Here is a 16,398-nt window from a genome sequence, read left to right on the forward strand (position 1 = left end):
TCATTCAATGAAGACAGACACAGAACTATTACACTTATTAATTGTGCCTGTTTGTACAGATATATTGTGTTTGTTTGTTTATAGCATGCTAAGGATCTGCACACAACACACGTCAAAGCATCCCTTCTGTTAAAAGTAACAGCAATAACCTGTATATATTTACACAAAAATAAGTACTGCTGTGCTCAGTGATGCTTGCCCCAAGGAAATTGTACATATGATTGCAGCTTGTTCTATACATATTCTGAATAGTTTACTTTGAGTTCTGAATAAATTCCACAGAGTTCAGCAAGATGCACCACCTTGTAAGTGTTGGCAGGATTACAACCTTACTCAGATCGAACAGATTCTGACAACAGGAATTAAGGAGTTGAACCTGCCTGAAGCCAATACTGCCTAATATGCAAAACCAGACCAGCTGCATATTAAATATAAACAGAGGAGGCCTTCATCTCCATGATCATTGCCTTTTTCAAAATGGTAAATGGATCATATTCTATTCACTGAGTTCAAAAAGCCTTATGGTTTTGATGCTACCATTAGAGCATGAGAGTATTGGGTATCAAACTACCGGTACATCAAATTCTAGGCTGAATACTCCCACCTGCTGGTTCAGCTCAATCTCCACAATGCTTTTTAGCACTTTTAGGTGTGAATACATTAAGCATGCTGGATTTTTTTAAACACAGGTTCAGGTTTTAAAAAATTTAAAGACTTCCCCACATTATTTATTTCAGTTGCCGTCTTTTATGAAACCTATACCCCATATCAGTAAAAAAGAAGCACAATGCACCAAAATACATGTTAACTATTACAAGTAAATTCTGACACAGCTCTACTGTGTTGGATAGAGTCCAAATTTAGAGTCAGACCAAATGTATTCTTTGATGAGGCTTGATTTTGTGAAATGGCTGCAGTTTATTTTAAGAATGAACGTCATCTATAAACATTAAAAATGAAAAGTTGAAAACACTCTGCTGCAGATGGGCCTGCCACCACTTCTCCGAAGATGCTGAGGGTGCATAGGATGGCACTGAAGTCTGGAGGATCTGTAAAATCTTGGACTTCATTTCATCGATATTTTCATTGAAGGAAGATTCATTCTGGATTCAGCCATGAGAACAAAAGTCAACATACCTTTTTGCCATTTTGTCCAGGAAATTTTACTGTTCTTAGTGAGATAAGCCATTTAAAAAATCAAAGTGACTTATGACACACCATCTTATGACACCATCTGAAGAAATATAGTTGTTTCTCATGGGTGTCATTAATGTTCTCCCCCAAAAACGATAGTTTTGCAAGCTGCATTAATTTTTTATCAATTTAAAGCAGTGGCACTAATGAAATAGTTTGGGGAATTTCATAGAGTAAGGCTGTTTCTCCTTCCTGTGCTTTTTTTCTACAAACGCAATTTGAGACATAACAGCTTTGCTTACTCCTTGTTTGGATTGATTGAACCTTTCTAGTGAGTTCTTACCAACCCCCAGTAAAAAGAAAGCTGTTGCTTGGGATTAATGTTTTTAATAAAACAGCCCCCTCAAACATCTAATTGCAATGATTCAAAGTGAAAGTCACTAACAAATCATTTACACACACATTATCTATAATGTCTACTGGGTTCTGTGTAGCTGTAAATAGACATGGTCATTATGTTCCATGAGTGTTCCTACAGAAGTGGGTGGGTGTTCCTTAAAGTCAACTGCATCACAAAAGAACACAGAATGAAAGCAGTTTTTAAACAGAAATGCCTCTCTTGCATGCAAAATGGGTGCCGCAACATCCTTATAACAACATTATATAACGCAGTAACATTAGCCACAATCCAAAGATGCACAAAACTACAGTTTATTATGCTCGGTGAGACCTTAGGCTTATTGTTTTCAAACCACAACATGCCACAAAGCAATCTGCTTTTGCAACTAAGGCTTCTTACTCTTTCGGGCATTTGGGGTCAGCCATTCAAAAGGAGAAAAGCCAACAATTTAACTAAAATAGCCTAAGCCTCATGTGTGACTGCAGCTATGTCTTTGGATCTTTGCCATGGCAGCTGTGAAATCCATCACAAAGTACCATAACATATCTTGATTGCAATATGCTGGTTGTGGTATAGCCTCTCTGTTAGCCATGAAAACATCCTTGAGGATCAGGGTTTTGTTCATATGCAGAAGGTGTTTAAGGTTGCTGAATGAAGAACACCTAATAGGAAGTCAGGGTCAGTGAGTTAAAACACACCTCTGAGTTAAAACACAACTAGTTCAGAATCCAGTCACACAAATCTCTTGTTTAATAAATTTTATCCAGATCATTGTCTTAAATCATGGCCCTTGTCATTCATTTGCTTACAGTAAATAAAGTGTTTTACTGCACTTGCAAAAAAAAACCACAAAAAAGAAACACCAACCATTAATATTTATTGGTGTTTAGCAATCATGCCACAACGTATATAAAATTTATTTTGAAAATGCTTTCTAAGCATTTCAGGTTTTGTCGCATATTCTTCTGGAGAGGGGTAGTAATATTAAGTGGGTTGTTAATTATGTTGTTTTCTTCACCAAACCTCTCTTCCCCCTTCTGCTCATGAGATTATGGATAGGAGCTAAATACTTTATTATGAACATATATTACCTCACGAGCTCTTTTAGATTTATTGCCATAATTGCAATCCCTAAGGATATGTTAATCTGCAATAAAGTTTACCTTGTTTATCCTTCCAAAACATTCTTGTAGTGGTAGGTACGGTAATTTTTCCATTTTCTATATAGGATATGAATAGTTAGTTGCCCAGAGCCAAAGAGCTAAAGCCCAACTAACAAGTTATACTACCTCACCTTATTTGGCTTGCATAGCCTGAAGCAGCTCCCGTATACCAAATAGTTCATTCACCACAGGCAGCAGAAGGTCCTCTCCCTCTTCCCGTCAGCTTCCTTATTAGTCCCAACTCTTTCCATAGCTCTTCAAGAGACACTTTGTCCTTGTGATTTGCAGCCCAGTGAAACCTACCTTCAGGATGTATAATTAGAATGGACTAGTATTTGAAAGATATAAGACATGGAGAAGATGTGGTCCATTTTGACGGATGGGCAGGGCCATGGCTTGGAAGTGAGAGCTGGACCATAAAGAAGGCTGATCGCTGAAGAATTGATGCTTTTGAATTATGGTGCTGGAAGAGACCCTTGAGAGTCCCATGGACTGCAAGAAGATCAAACCTATCCATTCTGAAGGAAATCAGCCCTGAGTGCTCACTGGAAGGACAGATCCTGAAGCTGAGGCTTCAATACTTTGGCCACCTCATGAGAAGAGAAGACTCCCTGGAAAAGACCCTGATGTTGGAAAGATGGAGGGCACAAGGAGAAGGGGACGCCAGAGGATGAGATGGTGGGACAGTGTTCTTGAAGCTACCAGCATGACTTTGACCAAACTGCAGGAGGCAGTGGAAGACAGGAGTGCCTGGCGTGCTGTGGCCCATGGGGTCATGAAGAGTCAGACACGACTAAACAACAAAAAGAAACGGAGAAGATGTGGTCCATTTTGACGGATGGGCAGGGCCATGGCTTGGGTGTTGGAAGCACAGTTTTATGATGGTTTTGCTCCTACCTGCTTGACTGGTACCGGAGACTCACACCTACATCTTGGTAGCTTAGTTGCCAGATGACTCGAGACACTATTTTGTCCATAATGCTATTTAACATCTACATAAAACCATTGGGAACAGTCATCAGGAGGTGTAGGACACAGTGTCATCAGTATACTATTGACTCTCAGCTCTACTCTGCTATTAAATCTAAGTCAGGAGAGGCTGTGCATAAGCTGAACCACTGCACTTTATGGAGTAGATATGGGTCAATAAACTGAAGCTGAATCTTGCTAAGACACTGTGGGCAAGTGGTTCCCAGGTTCAAGAATTGGGGGATCTGCCTGTTCTAGATGGCGTTGCACTCCCTCTGAAAAAAACAGATAAGCAGTTTGGGGGGGGGGGTTCTTGGAGCCATCTTTGTCCATGTAGACTCAGGTGGCCTCTGTAGTAAAAGACACCTATCAACAGCTTTGGCTGGCACATCCATTGCACCCCTTACTGGGCAGAGATAATTTGACCATTGTGGCACACAACACGGGTACCTTCACCTCATGTGTGCTTGTTTTTGGCATGTCGCTCCATGATGGAAAAAATGGTGGGATAAAAATGAATTAAATAAGAAATAAACAAACTTGAGTGAACGTAAAATAGTTCCTGGGATCCCATCTGTTTTTTTCAGAAATTGCTCTCCCTCTTCTCTGAAAAAACAAACAGATGGGATCACAGGAGCTATTTTAGGTATACTCAAGTTTATTTCTTATTTAATTCATTTTTATCCCACCGTTTTTTCCATCATGGAACATCATCTTACCAGGTTTTGGTATCATGAGTTAACAGGGCTTAGATTGGTGGGGGAAATATGATTAGTTTTCTAATTAGAGGAAATCTTATTACTATTCTCGTTCCAAATATGCAAGTAGTTTTCAGCAGGGAACAAATCTTTTATGAATGCATAACTCATTTTTTTTTATTTCAAACACCACTTAGACACTTTTATGAGTCAAACGCCATTAAAACAGCTCAGATTCCCTCATTTATCTCTGCGTTTATTTATTTATTTAAAAGTTTGCCTTTGCGAACTGGAAATGAAAAATCCTCCCTTAGCATTTCTAATCATATGAAGAAAGAGCTTATCAGATTCAATAACAGAATAGTTCCATTGCTTTTCTGCAGAAAAAACACAAACAGGCCATTTAATTATCAAATTGGTGAGAAGCTTGTTGAGTAATAATGGATAAAATGTTAGAACATAAAATAGCTAGAGAAAGTTATAAATGCTAGCAGTTTTGTCTGTTTTGTAAATGGATATACGGACCTTATTTTAGAGATGTGTTGCACTAAAAATTAATGAGATTTACACAGTAAAGAAAAACCTCCATTTTATGTAGGTAAAGTTTGAGCCATACTATAGTGGTATGACCGCAGTATATCTGTGCTCATATTTTATCACAGAAATAGCATGTGCACTTGCACAAACTACCTACAACAAGGATCCATCTCTCATATGAATCTACCTGAGTGTTAAGACTGGCATGAGAGCCCATGATTCATGTCCCATCACAATTGGATATATGGTGAGAGGGCAGGTAAAAACAGGGGAGCAGCATTGTTTAGATGATTCATTTATGGCCACTCCCTTCAGGACTGCATAGAGTCCCATACAACATGGCAATTACAATTAAACGCAAAGTATTGTTGTATCACATCACTTGACACCTGCACTGATTCCTGACATGCTAGGAGAGTTTTGTTAAGATACCATACAGGGGATTCCTGCTTAGTGCCCAGAATCCGAAGGTTAATTATTATCTAGCTTCCTGGGGCCTACACCCCCCTTCAAGCTGTCATGGAGAGAAGAGTCTATTGAGACATAATTGGTTATGCAGAGGGACCCATATTGAGAGGAACAGAAAATGAAACCTAGGTCAGCAGAATGTATCTCCTGCCATGTGTCCATGGGAGACTAAAAGACTTGCAAATTTGCACACCCTGAACAGAGTTGGGGTCATAGCTGTCAACTTTCCCCTTTTTTAAAGGGAAATTCCCTTATTCCGAATAGGATTCCTCGCAAGAAAAGGGAAAAGTTGACAGCTAGGGTTGGGGTTCCTCAACCCTTCCTGCCCAAACCCTCACAATGTGACATATCAGGATCACCACCAATCAAGACTTCACCCTCCTTCAATTTCTCTGAAAGGAAAAGCCATACACACTAAAAACCTCCACTAGCGGGAGTTTGGACCTAAGATAGAAGCAATAGTTAAGGATTTTGGTCCCTGTTTTCCCTTCAAGAATATATAATCCCCATCAAGATCTCTCTTGACCCTGAACAGGAAAGGTGCATCAATAATTGCAGCCACATCAATAATTACACTTCTTGAGGAGCTGAGAAATCCTCCCCAAAGTATCTGTGAGCCAGCAAGTGTGTCGGCCTATCATGGTATGTTTCCTGCAGGCAGATTATATTTGGCCAGAACTTCTGAAGTTGATCAGAAACTCTGTGTCTTTTTATAGGATCACATAGCCCTGCCCCACCCCAATACCATGACATAAAATAAAGGAAATAAAAGTATCCTCCCTCCCCAAAAAATACTTCAATTGATATTTTAGTGATACTATTCTGATATGTGAGCTTCTCAGCCAGAATTTTTTTGCTAAATTGCATCTTACCATGAGTTCACTGTGCAGTTTTAAGGCAGATTTTCAGGGAAATGCTTCTTTGAACTTGGTAACTGTTAATGGTTTCAGAACTCACAGAGTTAAAGAGTTCTGGTGACGTCTCTTTCCTGAGGCGTGGTTAGAAACACTTAAGGGAGGGGTTTGACTCTGAGTGTTTCAGTCTGCCTCTGGGACGCTATGCGAGAGGGAGAATGTGTCAGTTCTCGCCAGGTCTGAATTTATGCTGTTAAACTTCCTGATTAAAGGCAAGGGAAGATAAGGACTGCCTTGTGTCTGTTCTGAATTATTACACACGTGCTGCAATTTGCTTCTCACCGCTGTGTACGCTCTGCTACCGGCAAGAGAGAGAGGCAGGAAGGATCGATTGATCGGCACGGACAGCAGCGATTCTGCGCACGGAGGAAGTGTGCCAGGCTCCATGTTTAGCCTCTGTTTACACTCTTGTCCGGCATAATCCAAGAGGTTATGGATGCTCGCCAACGCTTTGAAGCATTGCAGGAACGTCCCACGTGTGGGGGAAGCCAGCAAGCTAGCTGAAAAGTTGCTGGGGCCAGCTGGAGCTCTGGAGCTGTGCCTTTGAAGCTGGAAGGAGCTCGCTGGGAGGAGAAGCCGATCTGCCGGAGCCGGGAGGCGGAGGAAGCTACTGCCGAGACGTGAGTAAGCTTAGCCCCCGGGGGAGGAGATGGCTCAGTCCCAGGAACATGGCTGTGAGCTTAAGCTGCCATGTGCGAAGTTAACTATTAACTCGTGGTTGGAGTGGAGTTATTTAGCAGAGTTGTCCCTAGTCGGAGCTAACCTCTGGGAAACAGTCACGCCGATGTCTACGTCAGCTGGGGCGGTTGCAAGCCAACGTGAAGCTGAGGAGCGTGTGCTTACTTTTCTGGCTAAGAACGTGAGTGCTGATTTGAGGCCTATTGTTCTGGATGCAAGGAAGCCTGAGGTCGCTTGGGTAGCTCTCCAGGAAGCGTGTAAAGCTGGGGGCGGAAGCAAGGGCCGGGAGATGGCTGCATCAGGACAGGAAAGGCAAGAGAGCACGGATCACCTTTGTGAAAGCCGGTGCACAGCTGGGAAGGGCTGTGGGACCCCTGAGGGGGGCGAAGGGACTATTGCCACTGCTGCTGTTGCTGCTGGTTTAGCAGAGTCTAAAAGCTGCGTGGGTGATGCAACATGTCTGCATGAGGAGCTTGGAGAGAGGCAAGCTGCTGGGGGCCCTTTACCCATCACTGGGGGTGCAGGAAAGCGTCCTGGGAGCCCTGGGAGCAGTGGGGGGGCGGTGAGCAGTAAAAGCTCAGAGAAGCCTCTTTTTCCAAAGGCTGCCAAGAGTTGTTTGCGTCGTGAGTCGAAGCCTGGGAAACAGGACAGAGCTAAAGGCTTCAAGGCCAGCCATCTGCTGCAGAGGGAGATACGTGCTGCAGAGCTGTCTGGGAACTCTGAGATAAGTCCAGTCTTCAGAGCAACGCAGGATGTTGCGGTTACGAACGCTGCCAAGGACAGGTGCAGCCGGACGTTTGTTGGCATGGCAACGCTACAGAGCAATGCCAGCAGGGACACAGCTGTGAAGTGGGTGTTGGATTCAGGAGCGAGTCATCACCTGATAACGCCATCTGCTGGGGAGCTGCGGAATTGCAGAGCTGTTTCAGCTGGAATGATTGTTACATTAGCTGACGGGACAAAACGGAATGTATCTAAAGTTGCAAATGTATATGTTTCTGTTTTGCAGGCGGAGCTGGAGTGCTTCATTGTACCAGGGATGAAGTGTTGCTTGTTATCGATACCTGCTCTTGCGAAGCAGGGGCACAAAATTTGTTTTGAAAATGATACCTGCTCCATTTTCAGAGGGGGGAGACAACTTGTCAACGTGGAGAGCAAGGACAATCTCTTTGTTCTGGAAACACCTTTGGAGGGTGGGGGGAATGCAGGGAAAGCACAGGCGCAGTGTGCTAGTGTTCCCAGCCATGATTCATGTGTTCATATATGGCACAAGAGAATGTCTCATGCTTGTTTGGAAGATGTTAAGAGGTTGCCAGGCTGCACCAAAGGTTGTAAAATCACGCCATGTGAGGGATCCCTAGTGTGCAGGGCATGCAGCAAGGTTCAAAGGTGCAGGTTTCCCGGGGTAAAGAGGGTAACCACAAAACCTTTTGAGTTGGTTCACACAGACCTTACAGGGCCAATGAAGTGTGAGAGTCTGGGTGGGGCCAGGTATCTGCTGACCGTGGCAGATGATTTTTCTCAGAATTTATGGTCTTTCTCTCTCAGATCGCAGAGAGAGGCGGCGCAACTCATCCAGGATTGGGTTGCGGAGGTGGAACTAAGGTTCTCCACCAAGGTGCAAGAGTTCAGGAGCGACCGTGGGTCACAGTTCACTGGGTCTGCTCTGAAGGAGTTCTTCAAGGAAAAGGGAATTCGTCACCAGGTGACGGGTGCAAAGTCTCCTCAAGAGAGAGGCGTGGCAGAGCACAGGAGTGAAGCACTGGCTGAAGTTGTCAGGGTTTTGCTGTGTGACTCTGGGCTGCCTCAGAGCTTTTGGAGTGAGGCTTGAAAGTTTGCCAGCTTTGTTTTTAACAGGTCCTACAATCACGATGTAGGTGACACACCGTTTTTTCTGTTGCACAAGAGGAAGCCACAGGTGCATTTCTTCCGTTCGTTTGGTTCCAGGGCTTCAGTGCCAATACCAACAGCGCAACGGAAGGAGGGTGGTCCTAGGTACCAGGACATGATCTTCTGTGGGTATGATCCTGCAACAAATGGGTGGAAGTTTGCATACCCAGAGGGTGATCAGACCAAGCTGCTGGTCAGCAAGCATGCTGAGTTCTTTGAGCAGGGTGGTTGGTCACAGCCTAGGGTTGGTTCTGATTTTCTCTCAGAATGCTTGTCCGATTCTGAGGGGGAGGAAAGGGAGGAAGAAAGGGAGGAAGGAGAAGCAGAGGCGGAGCCTGTTGCTGAAGACCAGGTTGCTGATGATGGTCAAGCACAGGGGTGGGTTTCTCCACAGGTTAAGAGGGAACCCAAGAGTGAGCCTTCATCTCCTGTTAGCCAAGTGCAGGAGGCCCGAAGACGCAGCAAGTCAGAGGGGGAGTCCTCTGTGCTGGGAGACACACTTGCTGACCCCAGTGGGTCAGGAGGAGCGCCCAAGGTTGTGCTCCGGCGGTCAACTCGGACCACAAAGGGGGTTCCACCGGAGAGGTTTCAGGTCACCAGTGCGTGGGTTGGTTTCGCACAGTGTGATTCTGGGAGTGTGGAAGGGATTCAACAATTGCCTGGGATAGATGCCAGTGGGAGGCAAAAGGCAATGGGAGGTGAGTTGAACTCAAAGAGGTCTGTAAATAGGGGTTCACAGTTTCCCTCAGGATTCGTGACGAGAGGGGGTGTTAATGGTTTCAGAACTCACAGAGTTAAAGAGTTCTGGTGACGTCTCTTTCCTGAGGCGTGGTTAGAAACACTTAAGGGAGGGGTTTGACTCTGAGTGTTTCAGTCTGCCTCTGGGACGCTATGCGAGAGGGAGAATGTGTCAGTTCTCGCCAGGTCTGAATTTATGCTGTTAAACTTCATGATTAAAGGCAAGGGAAGATAAGGACTGCCTTGTGTCTGTTCTGAATTATTACACACGTGCTGCAATTTGCTTCTCACCGCTGTGTACGCTCTGCTACCGGCAAGAGAGAGAGGCAGGAAGGATCGATTGATCGGCACGGACAGCAGCGATTCTGCGCAAGGAGATAATCCAAGAGTAACCACAAAAAAGAAAGTCAGAATTTCATCATGCATTCATCTTAAGGTTGTTGGACATTCACCAAAGTGAAAGCCCACCTATGTACACTAGAGTGGCACCATACATCTCCTGTTGACTATGGGGCCCACTGTGTGCCCAACAAAGTGAATGCTACTGTTTTAGCATCTCAAAACATAAATACAATCCTTATATGCGACTGCCTTCGCATCTCTGATACCGGTAATTCTTTGATCGGTTCTTCTTTCTTGCTTTAAGGGACAACATCTTACCATGAGGAAAGTAACTGATCTGCCAACTCTTCCATTTAGTAATTAAATTCAGAATGTTTGTTTGAAAAGGAAGAATGAGCCAAGTGGTTTTGTGGCTGATAATATACATGAGAGAAAGACAGATGGCATGATGAGCCAATGATGGGAAAACATAGAGGTGAGAGAAAACTGCAGTCATTGGAGAGATGAAGACTGACATGTCCATTACCAAAGTCTGGGCTAGTTTTGTCAGTATGAAGATTTAGTATGACAAATGAGGGGGTGGGGGTAGAAAAATGGACCTGACTTTAAAATGCAGCTATCTGAGGCAAAGAATATAAACCTTTAAAAATTGCTATAACACAATGAAGTCACTAAGCTAAATGCTGCAGGACCAGCATACGCCAGGGATGTGGAATCTGTTGTCTTCCAGACGTTATCAGATGCCAGCTCCCATCAGTCCCAGCCAGCGCAGCTTGCAGTCAGGGATGACAGGAGATGGAATCCAGCATTCATCTGAAAGGCCACAGGTTACTCACGCCTGCTTTAATTTGTAGATACTGATGGTGTCTGAAGCACCTGTTGACACTGGACTGAACCCTAACAGTCTAATCCTAACCATGTCTGGGGTGCGGGTGGCACTGTGGGTTAAACCACAGACTTGCCGATCAGAAGGTCGGCGGTTCAAATCCCCATGACGGGGTGAGCTCCCGTTGCTCGGTCCCTGCTCCTGCCAACCTAGCAGTTTGAAAGCACGTCAAAGTGCAAGTAGATAAATAGGTACCGCTCCAGCAGGAAGGTATATGGCGTTTCCGTGTGCTGCTCTGGTTCGCCAGAAGCGGCTTAGTCATGCTGGCCACATGACCCGAAAGCTGTACACCAGCTCCCTTGGCCAGTAAAGCAAGATGAGCGCCGCAACCCCAGAGTTGGCCACGACTGGACCTAATGGTCAGGGGTCCCTTTACCTTTACCTTTTAACCATGTCTACTCATAAGTAAGTCCTATTGGTATTAATGGGGCTTTGTCCCAGTTAAGAGTAATCCTATATGTATTTACTTGGTAGTCTCATGGAACTCAGTGAGACTTACTTATGAGTAGACATGGTTGGGATTAAGCTGTTAGCTGAGATCTAGCCTGTTATTCAGGTTGGGATAGCAGCTCTTTAGACTAGCTTCAGACACTATTTCAGGGGTAGATAAGATGATGATGTAAGCTGCATGACCCTCTGCAACATCAAGAGTTCTTGGGTCCTCTATTCTAAGGTATGTGGGCTTGTAAATGAAATCAGGACTCTAGATCCTGACAGGAAGACTTCATAGTTCAATCATGACCTGTGTAGGGCACAAGAGGATGGGATTTCATGCTTATTTAGGCATATAAAATAGAGCTAAACGGTGCTTGATTGTGAAGACAAGCCTTTTCTGAAGCTTGTAGTCACAACCTTAAGAAATATTGCTAAATTCCTTAAATATTTGATCAGCCCATTACACCTTGGTGGGGGGGGGGAAACCCCACATTACTACTGAGACAGATAACGGCAATATATTTTGGTTTAATTATCACAGAGCATAGAAGTCTCTTTAAGAAATGTCAGTGACCCTAAAGAAATGATATCAATTCAACATGTAGGATGATATCCAGCAGTGTTTCTCTGCGGGGAGCTATCAGAAAGGAAAGAGCTAATGTGCTTATATCACTTGCCTAGTGTGAGCCATTTGCACATACCGTATTTTTCGCCCTATAGGACACACTTTTTCCCCTTCAACGTGGTTTGGAGGCTGGAGCCCGCTTCTCCCCACCCCCAGCCCCACAAGCTCCCAGAGCGATTGCGAAGCTGCCCGCAGCTTCGGGATCGCTCTGGGACCCGTTCTGGGGGCTGGGGACAGGGGAAGCCCTCCCCCAACCCCGCAAGCTCCCAGAGCAATGCCGAAGCTGCACGCAGCTTCGGGATCGCTCTGGGACCCATTCTGGGGGAGGGGGAAGCTTGGGCTTCCCCAGCCCCGCAAGCTCCCAGAGCGATAGCTTGGGCTTCCCCCTCCCCCAGCCCCGTATGATCCCAGAGCGGGCTTCGCGCAGCTCTCCGCAAGCTGTGGGAGCCCGGCGCAACTTCGCGCTGGCCTCCAACGTCTTGCGGAGAGCTGCCTGTTCTGGGGGCTGGGGTGGGGGAAGCTCGGACTTCCCTGCCCCAGCCCCGTGCCTGGGGGGGAAAAATAATTTCCCCCCCTTTATTCCCCCCCTCCAATCTAGGTGCGTCCTATGGGCCGGTGCGTCCTATAGGGCGAAAAATACGGTATACAGTAACTCTCTGGAATACAGGCAGTAGGAACATACAGGTCCTATGAAAGTCATTTAAATGAAAACCCTCGTTTGCTGTGTGATTCACCATGGACACCAAGACATCCCTCCACACCTTACAATTTCTCCCATATGTGCATACAAATGCTTTGTTTTGATTTGTAGCCTAAAGAAGATATCATAAATGACAAACTGGAACCGTGTGTATATATTTTATAGATTAGGAATGTCAGATTTAATAGTGGGATTTGATGTACACATTCCTGAGGCTCTGTTCGACAGTAATGCAATTAAACATTGCAACAAAGTAGTAAAGTTTTACAGGCAGTAGCAAATAAATTTCCTTTTTAAAGGCCAAAGGCATTGCAGGGAGAAATTCAGTTCTGAAAACAAGTTTGGTTTACCTGATGGTTAGGAATTTGGCAATGTTATTTTCTTTAGGAAGAGAATGCTCACTTTTGAGCAGAACAGGATGGGAAAACAGAAATTAAATTAGAGCAGGGTTTCCAAACTTGGGTCTCCAGCTGCTTTTGGACTGCAACTCCCACAATCCCTAGCTAGCAGGACCAGTGGTCAGGGATGGTGGGAATTGTAGTCCAAAAACAACTGGAGACCCAAGTTTGGGAAATCCTGAGTTAAGAGTATTGTAGTGGTTTGCTAATATTAGGAATATTTCTAAATCACAATGAACATCACAGTAGTACCACAGTGGGAAGAGCACAGAGAGAAGAAATGCCTTGGTGCATCTGCAGCAGCACAACTGGACACCTTCATCCGCTCCAGCTGGAACAAAACATGTCTCTGTCTCATATCGGTCTCTACAGCCGCAGCAGGCACTGCAACTGCCCAACAGTTTGACTTTACCCCCAAAGGTGCACTCCTCCATTGTCTCCTGAAACAGATGGATGCCAACAGTGATACTGTAAACAGCAGGGGTCAGCAAACTTTTTCAGCAGGGGGCCGGTCCACTGTCCCTCAGACCTTGTGGGGGGCCGGACTATATTTTGTGGGGGAAATGAATGAATTCCTATGCCCCACAAATAATCCAGAGATGCACTTTAAATAAAAGCACACATTCTGCTCATGTGAAAACACCAGGCAGGCCCCACAAATAACCCAGAGATGCATTTTAAATAAAAGGACACATTCTACTCATTTAAAAACACGCTGATTCCCGGACTGTCCGCGGGCCGGATTTAGAAGGTGATTGGGCCAGATCCAGCCCCCAGGCCTTAGTTTGCCTACCCATGGTATACAGCAACAAAATAAAACAAGTAAGGACTCATCCTTCTAGGAAAGCCTGAAAAACAAATAAGTTTTTAGTATCTGATGAAATGCACACAGCGCTGCAGCCTGTCAATGAATTTCGACAGGTAGTGCATTCCACAGGGCAGGTGTTACTGTCTAGTCCAAGCTACCATGGAGCAAACCTCCAGCACATGTGGCACCCTCTAGAAGGGCCCTTCTAGGTGTCCACAGTTATCGACAGGTATATAGGGAATATCCTCCTCCCAAGTTGTCTTGCTAACTGTAAACCTTAAATTTGGTCTCAAAGCATATTGGCAGCTCATTCATCTTGTTTCAGCCATAATTCACAATTGTTGATGGTTCCAGGCTTGTTCACCTGTATTCTCCTTTTGTGCGTAAGTCAGAGGGAGAGCTGCCTTATACAGAACCAGACTACTGGTCTATGTAACTCAGAGCAAGATTTCAGACAAGGGCCTCTCCCAGTCCTACCAGGAGATGCCAGGACCTGAACCTGGAACCTTCTGCATGCAAAGCAGATGATCTGCTGCTGAGCTGCAGCCCCTCCCCAGCACTCAGTCAGTTTCATAGACTTCTGTCTCTATCGCCTTAGTAATTCCTCCATGTTTCAACATGTCCATTATAGAAGTGACAGTCCTGTGACAGCTCTGACCGCTCTCAATTAAAAATGACATTGATGGAGTTCTTCTATAACTGAATGTGTCTTTCTTATTATATCAATGTATATTTTCATAAAGCGTGTTAAAAAGTGACATAGTCATTGATGGAGGCAGCAGGAAAAAGCCAGTCCACAAAGATTTCTCTCACCAGAGCAACTGTGTGTCATGTTTTCTGAATGCATAATACATAACAGTACTATTTTGGCAAACAGTATTATTTTAGCAAATAATAAATACAAAGCTATAGTATTAATAATATGACTTCGTGCTACCTGAATTCTACCTGAAATATTGCCTGCCCCTGTTTGGACCTTCATTTGTCTAAATTCTCTGAATTTTACTGGTTTTACAGTATTGTTGTTGTTGTTTAGTCATTTCCGACTCTTCGTGACCCCATGGACCAGAACACGCCAGGCACTCCTGTCTTCCACTGCCTCCCACAGTTTGGTCAAACTCATGCTGGTAGCTTCAAGAACACTATCCAACCATCTCGTCCTCTGTCGTCCCCTTCTCCTTGTGCCCTCCATCTTTCCTAACATCAGGGTCTTTTCCAGGGAGTCTTCTCTTCTCATGAGGTGACCAAAGTATTGGAGCCTCAGCTTCACGATCTGGCCTTCCAATGAGCACTCAGGGCTGATTTCCTTAAGAATGGATAGGTTTGATCTTCTTGCGGTCCATGGGACTCTCAAGAGTCTCCTCCAGCACCATAATTCAAAAGCATCAATTCTTCGGCGATCAGCCTTCTTTATGGTCCAGCTCTCACTTCCATACATCACTACTGGGAAAACCATAGCTTGAACTATACGGACCTTTGTTGGCAAGGTGATGTCTCTGCTTTTTAAGATGCTGTCCAGGTTTGTCATTGGTTTTACAGTATACTTTGTTTTAATGGTGTTCTTTATTTTTTAAGTTGCACACTGCTTAGATTTATTAAAAAATATCTCTAACAGTAATTGACTTATAAATGCTTTAATTATACAAACCATCAAAACTTAGAAACAAGGTAAAATACCAAAAATATTAATATTATTAGCATTTTCACATCCATGTGTTAAATCAAACTGTAGCCCTCCAGATGTTGTTGTTTATTAATGTAAGTGCTGCGTAATGCCAAATTAGGCTACAAAGTAGTTTACAAGTAGTGCTTCTTCAGCATTGTTGTTGGACTACAACTCCCATCTTCCATGGCTATTGGCCATGGTGACTGGAGGTTTCCCACCTGCAGTTTAAGTTACATGGTGCCTACTATAAAGCCCCATTTCTTCTACTTCACAAGGGTTAATATCTAATTGCTAATTCTTTTACTATCAAGACTGTCTTTTCGTAATCATAGGAGAAGAATATAGACCCTATTTTCTGTCATCACAAAAACAGGACAGTTGTTCCACCTGCTTTTCACTGGAAGGCCTATCTTCTGTTCTGATCCTTTAGGATTCCCCCCTAAAAAGGAATGTATTAGGGTGTGCTACTCTTAAACAGGGTTTTATTTTTTTTATTTTTATTTTTAATAATTTTTATTAAAGTTTTAAACAACAAAAGAAAAAAAGCAACACACACAAAAAACAATACAAAACTCAACAATACAAAACAAAAAGCATAACAATTAAAAACAAACTCTCTTTTCCATTTCCAATTTTAAATTACTTATTTTCTGGACTTCCTCATACCTCCCTCTTTTGTATTCCAATCCACATTATTTGTCCAGCAGTTTCTTTTCCACTTTTTTAATCCCAATCTTTAATTTAGTAAAATGTTAAAATATATAACTTCAACTTTTTTAAACCTAATCCTTGATCTTAATATCATATAACGTTAAAATTTTCCCTTTTAATATCAAATTTCCATTTCTTTAAACATCTTTAATCTTGATCTTTAATCTTAATCTATCATTAACTTTAACCTGTGCAGCTGGAAACCACTTACTTTCAGTCCAACATCCCTTTAACATTC

The 16,398-nt window shown here is 43.8% G+C and overlaps 1 long non-coding RNA gene across 6 annotated transcripts in view; it reads left to right on the forward strand.

The window, feature by feature from the left end:
• Positions 1 to 16,398, forward strand: part of LOC308459304 — a 99,124-nt gene that overhangs the window by 67,888 nt on the left and 14,838 nt on the right. Inside the window, exon 6 of one of the 6 annotated variants that reach the window (XR_013977969.1) lies at positions 13,348 to 13,455. The exons of the other annotated variants lie outside the window; for them this stretch is intronic. This is a non-coding gene — a long non-coding RNA (uncharacterized lncRNA). Of the gene's footprint in view, positions 1 to 13,347; positions 13,456 to 16,398 lie in introns of those variants that run through there. 6 annotated transcript variants of the gene reach the window in all.

Source organism: Podarcis pityusensis, assembly GCF_964106645.2.
Source record: "Podarcis pityusensis genome assembly, chromosome: 12".
Taxonomy (NCBI): domain Eukaryota; kingdom Metazoa; phylum Chordata; class Lepidosauria; order Squamata; family Lacertidae; genus Podarcis; species Podarcis pityusensis.